This window comes from Rhipicephalus microplus, chromosome 10 (assembly GCF_043290135.1).
Source record: "Rhipicephalus microplus isolate Deutch F79 chromosome 10, USDA_Rmic, whole genome shotgun sequence".
NCBI classification, from domain to species: Eukaryota; Metazoa; Arthropoda; class Arachnida; order Ixodida; family Ixodidae; genus Rhipicephalus; species Rhipicephalus microplus.
In genome coordinates, this window is record NC_134709.1 from 89926070 (window position 1) to 89941285 (window position 15216).

At 46.9% G+C, this 15216-nt stretch overlaps 1 protein-coding gene across 4 annotated transcripts in view; it reads right to left on the reverse strand.

The window, feature by feature from the left end:
• heph (polypyrimidine tract-binding protein 1 heph) overlaps positions 1-15216 on the reverse strand; it is a 161098-nt gene that overhangs the window by 121968 nt on the left and 23914 nt on the right. The gene's annotated exons all lie outside the window — the stretch shown is intronic.

A 15216-nucleotide genomic window follows, 5' to 3' on the forward strand; every position in this document is an offset into this window, starting at 1 on the left:
GGGACAGTACGCGCACAATAAAGCTATAACGGTGGCAAACACGCATTAAGGACTGCGCAGAACGACACGGGATAACGACTAGACCGACTCGGAGACAACTAGCGGCTGCTCTGCGTCCTTCTGCGTAGTTTGCAACGTGTGTTCGCTGGTGGTAGGCAATCATTAGGGCCGCAATAGTTAAGCCCAGCTGAATGGATTGACGAGTTATCCCAAGAGACACGTCCGCGTGAACTAAGCTATCCACTGGAGAGTCCGGTAGACTAACTAACGAAGTGTTCAACTCGACCACGTTTGACGTTCATGCTGCCAAACGGGTCGTGCGCGCGACCCAAACCCCCTCTGGAGCTGCGGTAACGGAACGCGGTCGCCTGCCTAATATACACTCGGCTCGGACCCGATCAGTCGTGTCAGAATAGATCGACTTGAATAGAGCACGCGCTCCCGTACAAAGCATTGCAGCTCTGGAGCCACTGAAAGTCGCCACACGGGTGACCCTGTGGACATTTTGAGTTTCCCACGGGATAAACCTTGCGAAAGCTTATTACGAGCGACGCGCTCACAAAGTTAATAGCACACCACAGTGTGCACTACGGGTGTCCACTGCACGTCCTCGATGTTTCTGTACGTACCCACTGGACGGCAGCAACCTCGTAGCACTCCGCGCAAGTGCATAAAGAGCATATGTAATAACACAAACATGTCAAGTCCTTGCGGGGTGTCCTATAAACGTTTTAGCATGAGAGAAGAAACGCCGCAATGCTGGGCTGCGCGCGGAAGTGCAAGGGCTAACAGCCTCGGTACTGCATTAGCGCAGGGGGGGGGGGGGAGGAGGGCACGTCTATTTTACAAGGCTCAGGAAGGATTATGGCAGCGCCCTGGGAGCCGTCTATGAGAAGGTTTATATGACGAGCGCTATGCAGGGATGGTGTGTGAGCCAACGGATACAGCAGACGAGGTCCATGAAACAACGCATCCCTCTAATAAAATGCAAATGACGCAATTACGAAAATGACGCCGCAGGCTTCGCCTCCCGGGCGGCCCCGGTTCCATTCCGGCAACGAATCTCGGCGGACTTTCATCATCGCCATACGCGAGTAAATGAGACGCGAGTGAGTCATCCCCGCAGTCAATAAACGCAACTGCGAGACGTCCAAGATTAACGCCCCCCCAACCGCGGTCCACAGAGGCAGCCGCGACGGGCACCGCGAGTCCAGTCTCCGTATACGTGTATATATAGAGCTGTTATAGATGACAAAAGAGAAGTTCATAATCCGCTCGTCACCGCTCCATCGCACACGCTGCAGCCGAAACGAGCCCGAAACAGTTCACTGCGTCGCCCCGCGGCGATAGGGGGCGCAGCGGCCGGGAGGGGTCTGGCAAAACCACGGCCGCCACCGTGACCCGTTAATGAGGATAGATGTGACGGACGACTCGCGCCTCGTATAAAAAACACACGCACCACGCGCCCAACCATCGCACTGCCTTTGTGGGTCTGCATGACGTACCACTGGGTCGCACCAGCCGAGTGGGAGAGAGAAAACCGGCAGGCCGCCAAGAACCTTGTGGAACGAAACCATGCTCTGTACATGCCTTATTGTGTCTCGCTTGCACTTTCGTGGACGATCCTGCAGATTCGGCGGCGCGCAACAAGTGGATTAGCGGAGGACAATGGTCCAACCACCCCATCTTCCCCTCCTTTTCACAGTATCATCATCATAGACGTCAAGTTGAGCGCATGCGTCGCTCACTTTCAGCAAGTGGTCGAGGCGGCACCACCCAACCGAGCGGCGAGAACGCGCGAAGCCAAGCGCTACGAACTCAAGTCAACCAGTTGCCGCCCGATTTAAAACTTAAAAATAAAGAAATTAAAATACATATAAACAAAAGAAAAGTTCCTTACAATGGTATCGAATTAATTAGTAAAAACTTGTGAAAGATAACGAATGCGAACATCTACATCAACCTCACTCTGTTCCATCAGTTCTTAGGATGCCCTGCAACCACTACGAACGTGCATGTTCCTTGAAACCGAAACTATTGCCGAGTTCCCAGGGCCTGGCTTAACCGGCAATTTTGTTACGCTGGTGCTCTCGCGTGCAGAGAGAGGAAGGAATCCGCACTTAGTATTGCGGACACTGGGCTTGAAATTTGTGTAGGTGACGGCAAGAACCCACGCACGCGTCCATGCACGCAAGCGATTACCTGTACTAACGACCCCAGTCTACGTTAAAATGATTACTCGTCATTTATATGTAAGACAGCGGTGTTAGTGGAAAGCGCCCTGTCCTCTGCCTACGTTGATTAGTCTTAAAGGGGTACTGATATGAAGTCGCGCCTGAGATGAGCTGCGGGATCGATTCCCGTGAGCACGCGTATATCATCTACGACATCTGAACAGCGAATATACACCTGGCCAGTTAATTTACATAAATGTTATTAAAAGCTCGCGTGCCTGATCCAGCGATATACGCGCCACCTCGCGGCATTGACATCGCACGAAGTGACCAGAAGGTGACCATACAAACTTGCGCGACGTCAACACTGCGGCTGAGCAACGAGATTTCCTAACTACATCACGACGTCACAGTCGCCATCAATCTTCCGCCGTTCTCGCGCTACCATGCTAGTGATCGGCGGCTACTCGCGTGACATCGTAACTTGGTGGCTATTCGCGAGACCAAGCCATGTCACGCGACGACGTCACGTTGCGTGTCGTCACAAATGTGTGGCGACCTGTGGACGTTGTGATGTTATCACTTGATCGTTTCCATCATTCGTTTCCGACGGTCACACTTCGTGTGATGAAGCATCCACGCCCCTTGCTTTTAAAGATACGGTCAGCCGGCGACCTTCGTCAAGCGGCGAAGAGATCCAGGGCGCCGACACGACGGACGAAGGGCCCGCTGCCAATCAAGGCCACGCGGGAGGCGGGCGCACTGGGTCCGTTGTCGATCACGCGAGGCTACTGCCGACGCCATCTTAAAGAAGGGGAGGGGGGGGGGGGGTCACCCGTTCACAATGCACGCACCACTGTGACGAAACGGCTCGAGTGCCCTAGGGACGACGACGCAACAGTGGAGGTAGTGGTGGCATTGTGGCGTGCGTCACGCCACCGCGCATCTCGGTTTCGTGGTCTTTGAAGGGGCCGCAAGCACGCAACCATTCTCTTCCGCGACAGTTGTGATATACACACTTTTTGAAAACTTAAGCGGTCCCCCTCGCTACTTGCCTAATTAAAGGTGGAAGATCACCAAAGGAACACTGCTACTTACCACTAAACGTCGAAATGAAGACGTCAGTAAGCAGCTCAATTAAAAACTAATGACTGTATATATGCTCGTGCGTGGTTTGGTGGGGGGAGCTCCGTGGCAAAAGTTTCAAGGCAAAGAACTCAATCGAAGTACAGAGAGGCACGCAGACATGTAGCGATTCGCCTCCTTCGGAACTCGACCTGCGCGCGCTATTTCCGGGCGAAAGCCGCTAGCACCGTAATAACTGCACGAATGGGACGGCTCAGTAATTAACACTTGCAGCACCAATAGGAGCTTGCCCGGACAATTACGGCGTATGGCGGCGCACGCCAGGCGAAACGATGAATACGGAAACGATTCACGCTAAAGGTCAACACAGGCGCTTAACTTCAAGCGACTTTCATTGTGAAACAAGGTCGCTAGAGCAGGCACTTTGACGCATGCGCACATGACAAAAGCCTACTGCATAGGTCGATGCGAAGAGAACCGTATAAAAGAGCAGCAAAAAATTCGCATAAGCTAGCCCCGAACAACCTTATGTACCAAGTCATGTAGAATTTCACTAGTATTTTGTAAATAATATACTAAGTTTAACGTCCCAAAGACAGGCTATGATCATGAAGGAGGCCGAAGCCAGAAATTTCAGAAACTGTGTTCTTCCCATGTGTACCGACATCGCACACGTTGGAAGCCTCCCCCCAAATGCGACGGCCCAGGCCGGGATCAAACCCGCGACATTCAGTCGACCAACGAGCACCGAAACCCTGGGCGGACTTCGCTCACTGTTTCGTGACGTCACAGACTTCCGACGAGACGTTCAACAGCCTCGCTCGCTTCTTCCGGCGCCGTTGTTCGCTCGCGGCGCCACCTACGTCTCAATAGCGGGCAAGCACCACCACTTACGTCGTTTCCCGGCAACAAAGTGACGGTTTCCAGCCGCACCACCGGAAGCCGAAGGGCAATACGCCGATTCTCGTGACGTCACAGCACATTTAAAAAGAAAATAGACGCAGCGAAAACAACGAGCCTCCTCCTTTCTTCCATTTACGCGCTCTTCGGTGGCGCCCGGAAACGTGCGGGAAATACGGAAAACCAAGGGCGAAGGAAGAGTCGCGCCTGCCCATCGCAACTTGCCGATTGCAAAGGGTATACGCGGGGGTCGTTGCCGAGCGTACAGCAGGCACGCAAGCGCAGACTCGTTATGTCTTAAATATCCCCAATCGAGTAACGTTTCAGCTGCGCGTGATGCGTACGAGATGACAAGACCGTCGAGACTAATGCAGTCGTCGCAGCAACCACGACCATATGGCAGACCAGCTGCACTGCTAAAATGTCCTATGAACTGCACTGGCACAGAACAACGGCAGGTCTACAGAAGCGCGGATACTCGAGAGCTGGCCGGCAGCGTTGGCGATGCGCGAATAAAGTCCGGCATTGGATAACTTTCACTTGGTCGTGTTGGTGTAACGTCATGACAATAGCACGATTAAACGGTGACAAAAACGGACACAAGACGGAGCAGATCGGCCCTGTGATATTTCTGGGATCTCCGTTCTAGTGCCGCCTTTGTAATCACGAAATTGAGGTAAAAGCGTTTACTCTCAAACTTCATTATAACGAGGTTACCTTACACAACAATCAGTTCGTTGTATCCAAAAACTCGTTACAAAAGTATATTACTAACATTATACCTATAGCAAGAGCATTCATTTACTTCGACATATCCGATTTTTCGCTATAAGCGGATACGCAGTAGCAGAAATGGGCTCTGGATAGCTCAGACTATCCTGACGTTCTTTGACGCCCACTGACGTCGCACAGTAAACTGACCTCACAAACTTCGCCTGTATGGAATAACGTTTTTACGTCTACTTGACATTTATATAACGTACGCTGTACTCCAAGGCGTCAAGATCTGACGTCACGTTGACATTGACCGCACTCTGACCTTCGTCATCTTCATTATTTTCAGCATGTGATGACTGTGCTGCCGTACGGTCCACAAACCTCCACGAATGCGCAATGGTGACAGATTATATACTTTTTTGTCTGACTGGCTTCGCACGGCAGCAGGTGCTACGAGTCGTAACGCCTAAGGGCCCGGGCGACGCCCGGAAACCAAGGAGCCTTCATCGGTGAAAACGCCTGTCACTGTACCCGTGCGGTCTGACGCCATTGTAGAACTATCCGAACCCAACGAACGAGAACCACAAAAACTACACGTAGGCCAGACCACGGTAACAACTGTTACTCGGCGCAGGCCCACGGGTCCACATTCGCTTTGTCCTCGCTCATTGCGCGCAAACACGCAATGAAGTCGAGACAAATAGACGTTTTCTTATTTCATTGCGACCAGACACCGTTCGTTTCGTGGTGATCGCATGTTACAACCAAAACCCGAAGCCTTGGAAGCACTAATATGAAGTATCGTAGCGGTTTCACGTCACAAAACCACGATATAATACCGAGAAACACCGTATTGAGGGCTACCGAAATACAGACAACCTCGAGCTGTTTGACGTGCACCAACATCGCCTGATAACGACCCCCCCCCCCCCCCCGTGTTCCAACAAAACAAACAAGACAAATAACTGCTGAGGCAGCAACGTCAGCCTTTGCGCTTCCGTGCTACAGTGCCAAAATGATGTGCTCCCTTTCTCTCTGATGTAAAAGTCAAACATACAAAAAAAGGACCATGGCCCACATTCTATACAAGCGCCCCCTTTCCGCATCACGTTAGCGCCTAACTAAGGCTACTTTAGCCTAATGCACCGCGAGCAGCAAAACCAGCACAAATCCCCAAAGGCAGCGTCTATCTAATACGCCTTACGAGGGGTATTTATAGCGCTTGAGAAAAGCACAAAACAGTCACTGCGTTACTCAGCCTGCCATTTCCCTGTCACGCCGTAACTAACGCATTTCTACCGACTAACCCAACTTAGCCGCGCGTCACATGAAAGCTCGGTAACGGGCAGCTATAGAGCGCGGGACGGCGAGTGGCCATATCTGTTTCTCCCATCTCGTCACCAGCGAGCCGCCTTGAGGATGCACGAAGGCGCTGTGAAAGGATTCCCGGGGCCACTCAACTATCCGTTCGCATCACTGCTGTGGCGGTGGTGGTTTTTTTTCCTATAGTATTTTAACGCCTATCTACGTAAACGAGAATCTCACACAGGCTAATAAAGCACTGCTTTCAGCCGCAATTCAAAAAAAGAAAGCTGCCAACTGGAAATTCGTCTGGACGAACAGCGGAAAAATTTTGGCTAGAAAGGATGAAGGCTCATCTGTAGTTCGTATCGCCACACAGGCCGATCTTATTCAGATATGCGCTGATACTGCTTTGAATGCCTAGTGACATACTTCCTAGCGCAACATCTTTTTTAACATCTTTGCCCTCATTTCACCATGCCTGAGCTAGAACATGGTACAAACTATTACACGACTGATGCCTTCAATTCTGAATTCTCACTTCCTGCAAAACGTTTTTCGCTTCTACATATCAATAGCAGAAGCCTTAAGAACAAAGTTGACGCGATTACCAATTTTCTTCACTCTTGTACCGTATCATTTGACGTGATAATGTTCTCAGAAACTTGGATTCACGGAAATGAAGTGCCCTATATATCTGGGTACCATTCTGAGCACCTGTGCCGCAGCGCTAAGAAGGGAGGGGGCGTTGCTATATACTTCAAAGACACGCTTACTTGTGAAAAGTTGCCTCACCTTTCCGTCATAAATGATGACGTCGAGTGCTTAGCTCTACGCATTGGCAAGGTGCTCGCAGTGGTTGTGTATAGGCCACCTCTTGGAAAGGAAGTAAACTTTCTTCATTTCTTCGAGACGCTACTGTGTGATAATTCTTTCACTTTGGGTTCATTTGTTATTATGGGTGACATAAACATTGATCTGAAATCATCACACACGTACTCTAGGGAATTCACTACCATGTTGGACACGTATGCCTGTAAAAATTACGTAGATATACCCACTAGAATCACAACACACAGTGCCACGTTACTGGACGTCTGCATTACAAACCTTTGCACAGACTACATAAAAACGGGCGTTTTCTCTTCCGATATTAGTGACCACCTGCCGGTATTTTTACTGGCCACCTTATATGAAAATAAGCCTCAAGAGCAAATGTGTTCTCGACGTAACCTAAATGACATCTCGCGCGAAGTATTTAGAAACTTAGTCCAAGAACTTGACTGGAGCATTATATTAGACCAGGCAGACGCCAACACTGCCTATGACATGTTTTTCGAGATGATCCATAAATGTTTTGACAATGCATTTCCGCTCAAGAAAATCATGGTGCAGCGAAACAAAAAATATAGGAAACCATGGATAAACAAAGGTCTATATCAACGCATAAAGGCTAAGAATAAATTATACCACGAATTCATTAGTTGTCGGGACCCTGAAGTGTTTTGTAGATACAAAAAAATTCGAAATACTCTGAATGCTGATTTAAGAAAAGCCAAGAAAAATTACTACACAGCAAAGTTTGAGAGCATTTACGATAACCCAAAGAAGGTATGGCAAATGGTAAATGCTCTAACTAATAGAATGGAACAGTGCAGTGATATAAAAGAAATGACTATAAACGGTACAACTATATATGCTGAAGATTTGGCTAACTCAATAAATGCACATTTCATAAATGCCGGTTGTTATGAAGAGCCAGATGACATTGACCGTGATACTAATATCCCGGATACACCTATGATAGAACACACAATATTCTTACAACCAACATCTCCTGCTGAAGTGGAGGCATCAATAAGGCTACTGAAAAGTAATGTCGCACCAGGCATTGATGAGATTGGTGCGAAAGAATTAAAACAAGTATCCCACCTTATTTCGGAGGCAGTTGCTCATATTGTTAATCTCATGTTGTCAACTGGTGTTTTTCCACAAAAACTCAAAGTAGCACGGGTGACAGCTATATTTAAAGGTGGCCTTAGAAATAATTTATCAAATTACCGACCGATATCGGTCCTCCCCATTATGTCGAAAATATTTGAAAGTGTGATTAACCAAAGACTGGTTTCTTTCTTTGACAAACACAAAATTCTTTCTAATAGCCAATATGGTTTTCGGAAAAACAGATCAACTGAAAAAGCATTGTGCTACATCAAAGATAGTATACTTACGAACATAGATAGCAAAAATTTCACACTTGGTTTATTTCTAGATTTGAAGAAAGCTTTCGATTCCATAAAATATAATATTTTATACGACAAACTATCTAGGTATGGGGTGCGGGGAGTAGCATTAGAGCTCATTAAAAACTATCTGAGTCACCGTTCTCAAATTGTGCAAATACAAAACGCAAAATCATCGAAACTAAAGCTAACACAAGGAGTTCCTCAGGGGTCCATACTGGGGCCATTTTTATTTCTTGTTTATATTAACGATATTGTAACTATAGCAAACTCTCCTGAAATTATTATGTATGCCGATGACACTAATGTTTTTTTTAAATCCACAGACTTAACTGATTTGGAAACTAAGGCCAACGAGTACCTTGCGTTGCTCTCGACTTGGCTAGGCCAAAATAGACTGCAGCTTAATATAGCAAAGACAAACTATGTCATATTTCGTGCTCTGAACAAACAACTTAGCCGGGAAATAGTTCTAACTTTCCAAGGGCATGAGTTAACCAGGGTTAAAGAGCAAAAGTTTCTTGGTGTCTGGTTCCAAGAGCATCTTTCGTGGAACGTTCATGTTAATAATTTAGTCGTTGAACTCTCCCGAGCTGTTGGCTGCTTGTATAAAATTGCACCCTTGATACCTATCTGGTTGAAGCAAAACCTATATAATTCATTGTTCTACTCTAGACTATGCTACGGAATACTGGTCTGGGGTACCACTACAAAAACCAACTACAATAGGATTATTCGTCTACAAAAAATGATACTGCGCATTTATGAAAGTTATCAGGGGCCATGGTACCAATTAAACACGTCACCGTTATTTTTAAAATATCAAATGCTTCAAGCAAACAAAGTTTATGACTTCAAACTACTGCAGTATATACATTCCAATGCACTATATCTAGACGACAGCAGCAGTAATGAAGTCCCATACGACATGAGACTGAAGAGAAGACGAACATTAAAAACCAGGACTAACTATGGTACACAAACAACCAGCCACCAAGTACTAATGATCCTGAATAAGCTAGAAGGTCATATTGAATTCTTCACGACTAGAAATGCATTTAAAAATAAGGTGAAGGAACTGTTACTTGCACAGGCTTTGAGAGAATGACTATTGCAACACATGTGTGTGTGGGTATATGTGTGTGTATGTGTGTATATATGTGTATGTGTATATATGTGTATGTATATGTGTGTATATATATGTGTGTATATATGTGTATGTAGGTGTATATATGTGTGTATATATGTGTGTGTATGTGTGTGTGTATGTATATATGTGTGTATGTGTATATATATGTGTATGTATATATGTATGTATATATATATATGTATATATATATGGATGTATGTGTATGTATCTATGTATACTATTGCATTCCATGCGTTTGATTGAGCTTGATTGTGTGCTGATATCAATACTCCTTTTGTTATCTTATGCCTCTGTCTATTAAAAAAAAAAAAAAAAAAATAGCACAGTAACTATGTGGACGTACGAATGCGAAAGACTTTGTATTCCTAACGCATTGTATATCAAATGTGTAACGATTTTTTTTATATTTTTGTTTACTGCCAATGAACTACTATTATGCCATGTAATATGATGTTGTAACATGTTACGGGTACCGGGGCCCCTGTCAGGCGTTGTTCGCCTTTAGCTCCTGTACCTTTCTTGAAGTTGTCAAGATCAAATAAATCTTATTCTTATTCTTATTCTTATTAGTGCACTAGAGAGGAAACCTCGCACTACGGTCAACGACATTTGCAACGACACTTCATCCCGCAGTGTGTGCATAGCTGCCAACTTGGTGACTTCGAATTTCTGGAGATTCGTAAAGAAGGGGGCCGGGAAGGGTGGGGAGGAAGCGACAGAAGAAAACTTCCCCCCAGCACATGGTAGCCAGCCGGCCCTAGAACAAGCCGGCTTCCCCGTCCTTCCATTTTTCTTTTAGAGGCGGAGCTTCCTATGGTCTAGGGCAGACAATCCCTCCGGCGTAGCCAGCACAGCTTCACCCCAATCATGCACACCATGGATATGCTGCGTTTTTTTTTTCGCCTCCTTTTTTTATCATTTCTCATAACCGAGGCGACATCGTAAACGCATGACTGCAATTACTACCGACGTATGTAGATGTCAATGACCATAATGGTATTCGTAATCATGCAGTGTGCGTACGTATCAGTAATTAAGGGATGAGCACTACTGTGTCCCGTGTCAGCTAATAGCCCTCTGACAATCAAAATTTTTTTTCTTCGATTGAAGGACATCAGTGTACTGCGCCAGAGCTTTAGAACCACACGCCACCAGAAAACTAGAAGACTTGTTTTTAATATTCTCATGGTGGCACTAGCGCTATATATTTTTCGGGTGATATGGCTCGTACAAATGAGAGGACTGCTCGAAATTGGGCAGTCTTCCGGGCAAAGCGGGCCAGTTAGCGGTTATGAGCATGGGAATTACGGAGAGTACATGGATCTGCCTTATTCTCGTCCGTTGCTGGTCCATGTGCTTGGCGATCGCTCTGCCACAAGACGAAGTTCATCAGTCCCGCTTCACCACCTTGACCCAGGGCTTAAGCCGCGACCAATTCAAGCCATCCCAAGAGGTTCGCAATGAGTTATTGTTTTCTCCGAAACAAAACCCAAGATGCAACAACAATGCACAGATCCACGACCACGTTTGAATTCGCAAGCACGAAGACTAGGCAAATGCACCGTTTCCATGGTGGCTGAACGATCGCAGCGCCACAGTTCCCTCTAGTAAATATTGCAAAAACTGCCGTTTTCTTGCACCCACACTTCGTAGGTCAGCTTCCTAACTGGAGCGGAAGAAGCCCGCGTGCGTCGTCTCGGCGCGAATTTCTTCGGAGGGCGTGGAATTAGCCTCGCCACCTTAGACGAGCAGCAGCAACAAATCAAAGTGAAGAAGTAAACGGGGCTCGCGTATTCACGGAAGCGGCACGACCGAGCCAAGCGCAGCGGCCGCAGTAGCTCACGCGTGTCTTGGACATGCGTGAAGCGCTGCTCTGCAGGCAAGAGGGGGGCATTGACCAGCGTGAAGGGCGCCCCTCCACACATCACGAGCTGCTGAGCGCGCTACCGACTCTTGCCGCCACAGATATCCCGCCCGTCTGCACACAATGTACCAAGGATGTTTAAGGACATATTAAACCTCCTTGGGCCGTACAGAGTACAACCGGGCAGGGGTGTAAATAAACTAAAAAAAATAAAAACTTGTGCGGTGCCTTATCGATTCACCCATGTCAGGCGAATGCCATCACCGTTTCCTGCATGTTCTCCAGGGTAGATTTTCATTTCGTCAAATTAAACGGGAAAATTCACCGATGTAACACGTCAACCTGGCTCGGCATTAACGCGAATGACGCAAAATCATCGCATGATGACGTCAGAAGTCGCTGAAAAACGCGTCATAAATGACGTCGCTTCACGATCGTTCGACCGATCACGGAGGCCACGTAAAACAAAGCGAGGCGCTGGGAGCTTGCAATGTCTCGCATCCTCGAAGGTAGCGGGTTCGATCTCGGCCGTGGCGGTCGCATTTCGACGGAGGCGAAATGATAGGTTGCCGAGTCCTCCACTACAGCGTCCATCATAATCATATCGTGGTTTTGGAACGTCAAACACGAACGTTGTTATTACATCAGATGCAGTGCAAAAACTACGTTAGGTGCAAAGGCTTTCGGAGCGGGTCGGTGGGGTGTCAATACAATGACCGAGAAGAAAAAAAAAACATGTGGTTTTCGCTTTAGAGTCATCTCAAGTGAAAGCGTATATGGGACCCCTGTGAGTTCTTGTATAAAACTTATTACTTTCTCTCTTATTACACACAAGGCTGCGCGGCCAAAGACGTTTTCTATTGGGCAAGGCCGTCGCTCGAGGCACGCCGACCGCTGGGGCTCGGCCACGGGGCTATTTGTGGTCGCTGAGCCCGACAATAAACTTTCCCGTCCTGAAAAAGGCCCTGCACTTCATCACGTCTCATCGAGCCGGCTAGAATTAGGAGGATAGGTGGGGAGGGGGGGGGGTCGACACTGGCCCCGTTCGCGCATTCTTCCCGCAGCTGGCCTTCTTTCTTTCTCTTTAACCAATTCACGCAAGGTCCGTACCAACACTGGGTCGGAATTTTCGGCCAGGGTCGCCACTGCACGCCGACGTTCGTGAAGCTCACTGTACCCCGCTCGATGGTTACACAAGTTTGACAATGGATAAGCCCTATGAAAAGTGAAAATTGAGCGGCGGCCCGCGTCGTAACACGGGTGATGCAAAATAATCACGTGATGACGTAAGATAACAAAAATAAGTGCCGTCATTACGACGTCATCACATGACACCGTAGCTTGCTGAATGGTGGGCCGATCACGGAGGCCATGCGAAACAACCTGATAAGGTGCATCCGAATTCTCATCAATGTGACATTACCGTGAGGCACACCGCTGAGTACTCCGGAAATTTCGACCAACTGCTCTTTAGCGCACACCTGAATCTAAGCATACGTGCCTCTGGCGCTTCCATCGGAAATGCGACCGCTGCGCAACGGTATACGATCCCGGGACATTCGGGCCGGCAGGCGAGCAAAATAATCACGAAACCATCGTGGCGGGGATCGGACATAAAGCGGTACGCACCAAATTCTAGTCTCTTTCTTTAGATTAACTCTTTCGTTACTGCGCGAAAATGATTGTTCTTTATGTGTATCTGGGAAGATCGTTTTTGCCAGTTTGTAAAGTACTCCAGTGAGCATTGCAGAATACCAAACCTTGCAAAATGAAATTCTCTTTCGAAAAATATGTTGTATACGTTTTTACAATGAATAAAAATGAGAGAAGTGTGTAATTTTTGGTTGTTACCTGGTAAACAGTGCAGTAAAAGCACTAGAAGTAAAAATAGTCAAAATATGGGAAATTTAGAATATACTTTGCAGATGAATGACCCAGCAACAATATAAAAAATGATGAATGTTGTACAAAATGTTTCTCTTCACATAGACAAAGAATATTAGTACCAAGGTGCTGCTTCATTGCTCGTGCCATGCGGTGAAGCATTGCATGGTTTTTCGTGAGGCACAAGTGAACTCGTACACTTTTCTCAGTAATTTTTTTGTTGTGTTGCGGTAAGAGTCTCCCCGCGTTCCCATATAGATGAATGCCTGTGAAGTGAATAATCCCCCCATAAACGAGATGTCCAATGAACTTCGTTATTTTATCTGGCATCACCTCTTTCCACGAGCCCCCTTACTTTGCATAGGTTGGCGTTCCAATATATGCATCCAAACATATTTCTTTGCATTTTGAGCATATTGCACAAAAAAAAACAGACAATGTCGCGCGCCAGTTTAGAAACGTTTCACACTACTCCATAGTAAGAGCCAAGATGTGCTCCAGGGGCCTTCTGCAGCTGGTGCCAGCACACCACGCTCCAGCGAAGTGTGGTCCTCGCACGTAATTAGAGCAGCTTTAAGATTTGCACAAAGGTCAGAAGATATGCGTACTTGCAGCGGAGGAGACAACTTGTGGAGGTAAACAAAACAAACCCATGAACGGCTGCGGATGTCTCAGGCTGACGCGAAACATGGTCATCTTAAATCATGAAGCTGAGATGCGGTCATCCTCGAACTCTAAGCTCGCCCTCACTTAATTCAGGTGGGTTTACAAGATAGTTCCAGGCAGCGCATGTGTTTCGCAGCGCTGGCGCGTACCTGTACCCGCGGGACAACAAGGTCATGGGAGCGACTAGTGACACTAGATGAGAGCCTGTGTCTGATAGAACTATGCGAGCCAAACCAAAGCTGCTGGAAACTGTCACAGAAGGCTGCCTCGACACTGTAAACACGCGGCGGGCCTTTGTAAATATTTCTTGTAGAACAAATCTTCCCCGACTCCTAGGAATAGATCTCTATTGAATAGCTGGCATAAACTTCAGGCAATAATTACTGCTCAACATTGTGAAATCGCGAAGCTGACACTTTAATTGAATATTTGACTTTCAAAGGTTCTTTTCATTACAGAATTTATATGTTACTGTAGCATAATCCCGAGGGGCATGCAGTTCTGTCAAGTTCGCCAGCCAATTGCACTTTTCACAATACACGCACATTGGTTCACTCAAAGGTCTGTCAAAAATTGCTATGTTGCCAAAACGGGCAAATTCAAATTGACTTTGAAAGTTAAAAGGCTGGACTAACAATTGCTGAGTGTACAAAAAACAAATCTAACATGCCAATATCGACGATCCAAAAAAAATAACACCGGTGATCAATTTGAATAGGTGTGGAAACGAAAGAGGTAATGTTCCAGAGTACACTTCGTTTCACTTTGCGACAGAGCAGTTCGCACATCTGTTACACTACAAAATATCGTCCTTTTTTTTTTTTCTAAATCAAGCTGCCTATTCCGACGTGGGAGCTGCCCGCGGCGGCTCCTCCCCCATAAGGGAACTTCCCTAGTCGTCCCTCAGGACCTTAATAATGTTTGTTGTCTGTTTGTCCTGCTGGGACCTATTTCTTTTTTAATTTCTGATGCACAAGCGATTTTTGAAGGATCAGTATGACTTTCCGGTGAATGCCCTGTGTTAATAGCGCCACAGACAAAAAAAAAACTAATACGACTACACAAAACGAAATCCTAAATTTAGCGTAAAGAAACAGCGAAGGCCTGACAGTCACTCTAAGCGCTTCATCAAACTAGGAAAGTTGTAGCACTGCCTACGCGATTAAGGCCACGCCGCAGCGTTTATAACAATTCACTTAGGAAAACGCTGTTACCTGAAATAATATTTAA